Source organism: Lontra canadensis, unplaced genomic scaffold, assembly GCF_010015895.1.
Source record: "Lontra canadensis isolate GAN:19392208 unplaced genomic scaffold, GSC_riverotter_1.0 scaffold83, whole genome shotgun sequence".
NCBI classification, from domain to species: domain Eukaryota; kingdom Metazoa; phylum Chordata; class Mammalia; order Carnivora; family Mustelidae; genus Lontra; species Lontra canadensis.
This window is the reverse complement of record NW_022631077.1, coordinates 7,356,377-7,359,157: the sequence shown is the minus strand read 5'-3', so window position 1 is coordinate 7,359,157 and position 2,781 is coordinate 7,356,377. Positions and strand designations below refer to the sequence as shown.

The 2,781-nt window shown below is 37.9% G+C and overlaps 1 long non-coding RNA gene across 1 annotated transcript; it reads right to left on the bottom strand.

Moving 5' to 3' along the window:
• Positions 1-946: 946 nt before the first annotated feature.
• On the bottom strand, positions 947-2,368 carry LOC116882320. The gene is made up of 3 exons (XR_004385623.1): positions 2,311-2,368; positions 1,626-1,762; positions 947-1,034 (listed from the first exon to the last, which is right to left on the bottom strand). It is a non-coding gene; the product is annotated as an uncharacterized LOC116882320 (long non-coding RNA).
• Positions 2,369-2,781: the final 413 nt, after the last annotated feature.

Genomic DNA, 2,781 nt, shown 5'->3' with positions numbered 1-2,781 from the left:
AGCTCCATGATGGCAGCCGGACATTTCTGTCCTTTTACAGTTAAGATGGTGGCACATCTGCATTCAAAACAGGAATAGAGGTGAAAAGTGGTGCCAACTCTGTCTGTTCTTTTTTGTGAGAAAAGGAAAACCTTCCCAGGAACAATCTGAACAGACTTCTTAGATTCCATTGGCAGAACTGACTCATGGATCCAACTGACATTGGCTGCCCCTTATGCTGTGGACACTGGGAAAGCAAGGAAGGTGACAGTTGTGATTGTCTCTGACCAATTTCAGTCTACATCAGATCCAGGGAGGCAAAATACGTCACCATTCTGAACAAATGCGGAGGGAAGGGAGAAAGGAAAATGGATGTTAAGCAGGTGGTAACATTGCCCTTTCCACATCCACAAATACATATCCATGGTTCTCTTGCTTATTGCCAAAATACGCCACCTGCTATGTGAGCTTCAGTCTTCAAACTCAAAGTGCTTTCACGTTGCAACAGTCAATCTCATCATCTTGTTATGGAAAGAAGCATACTTCCTACTGATTTCCACAGGGTCCTTAATCTCTATCATTAGAACTGATGCTATATGACAGTAGAGCTTAATTGAAGTACAAATAAAATTTTTTATTTCTCTACCATCATAGGGAAAGGGGCTTGCATGGGCCCATTTATGTTTTCACATCCATTTTCTCCACATTTGCTCTCTCAGGCAGTAAGGAGCAAGCAGTTTGGTTCATTGTATGGTTCCCAGACCCTCATCAATGTTTTTTTACATAGCTTAATGAAAAGCTCACAGACATTGGCGTAAGACAAACCTGAGTCTGCATGCAAGTTTTTCTCTTACTTGCCTCCTGAGCTTAAGTAAGTTACCTATTTTCTTTGGACCTCATTTTCCTCATCCATGCACAAGCATACCCATTCCTGGGTCATCAGCAGCCATAAGCATGGGATGGGTTATGTAGACAAATGTAGAGGACACATCTTGATGTCCTTCTTTCTCTCTCTCTCCCTTAAAATGCAGCCTATTATGAGATCCAATCCAGTACTAAGGAAGAAGAAGAAAAAAAAAAAACTTAAGATTCAGTATGGGTTTTCAATCTTGTTCTTAAGTGCACACAGAAAATCTTTCAGTCAGTCCTGGGGAGTAGAAAACAGACTACTATTCACAGGGGCTGGAGTGTGGAGGCTGATAAAGACAGATATCTAGGTTTCCAGGAATGAGGGAGAACTGAGCTGCTCTAGGACAGTGAGTAGGTTCTAGAGTAACAGTTGTCTGTCAAGGCTTGCTTACAATCTCTTTCCCAACATCTTCAACCCTCATTAAAGAAGTTGTTCTTCCGCTCTCGAACTCCTTTCTTTCTCTCAGTTTATTCCATATTCAATCTAACTCATCAGTTTTATAATTATTTCATGTATGTTATCTTCCCTCTCAACTATAAAAATAGGACAATAATAGTAATACCTTTTTCAATGAAATTATGTAGGGATTAAATAAGATACTGTAGGTGAAAGGGCCTAATACAATGCCGGACTCATTTTCAGTCCTACAGACATAGTCATTGTGTGTGTGTGTTTGCGTGTGTGTTTGTGTGTGTGTGTTTGTGTGTGCATGTGTACTTTCTAACTACTTACTCACCAGAGCTTTACAAAGTAATTTTCATCATTCTTGGGATAGTTTTGGGGTTTCCATAAATTTCCAATTTTCTCCACTTTACTCATTGTAGTCTTTCAGAAATCTTCCCGAGGGATAGAAGGTACTAACAGATGCTCTGCCTGCATGGAATAAACATTTCCAAACCATTACATTTATATGAAAAATCCTTTCTCATCTATCTGTAAAATTTTGTCTACAGCAAAGACTGCTTAAGTTCCATCAATGGCGAATGGACTTGATGTGACTTTTGTCTGAAAATACTCCTTAAAAATGACAAAAGTTACTTTTCTAAAAGAAAGTTTTGATGAAGAGGCTAACAGGGCCCAAACCGACTCTCCTATTAAAAAACTAACACCCTGCACGCACCAGTAATTCCTTCCCCGAGATTCATTTTATGATGGGTAGATACAGCCTTAATGGAAGTTAAAACTGTATTTGAGGGATTGTTTGCGAAAATTGGAGTCACATTAGGCATGAATCTCATTTATGTAGAACTAGAGAGAGCAGCCATGCTACTTACAAAGCATTAGAACCAAATCCTTGTCATAAATAAAATAAAAAGTCAGACGTAGTGTTTTATAGCTAAATTGATTATGCTGATTTTGGTACCTTTTCTTTCCTGGTCCCAAAACTATTTAAGTAAAAAAGTTTTAATTGCCATATGTACCAATTAAGAGTCCTTGGCAAACTGTTTGCAAGTGAATAATAAATGATTCAAACCTATAAATAAAAGGAAAATATGCTAAAATAGTAATGATAGACTGTACATACAAATGAGCACACTGGGGGCTTCCCTGCAGGAGAAAAGAAAAACCTCCCTCTTGTCAGCATTGCCATTTTTTTAATGTAGCAAGGGAAAAGGCAACGTTAGCAAACAAAAATTGCCTTTCACTTTGCCAACAAGATAAATAGAATGAAATTTCAATGAAAATGACTGGAAAATGTACATGATTGATGCTAAATTTGCAAAAATTCCAAAGATATGGGTACAGTTTGTCATCAAAAATGATGTAGAAATCTTTTTGTTTTGTCAGAAAAATTATGCAAAGAAAAAATTGCCAATTTTCCTCCTCCAGCTCTTGTCCTTGCCTCCTCTAGAATCTGTTTGCTTTTTGAAGAAAAGAGACAGGAATATTTT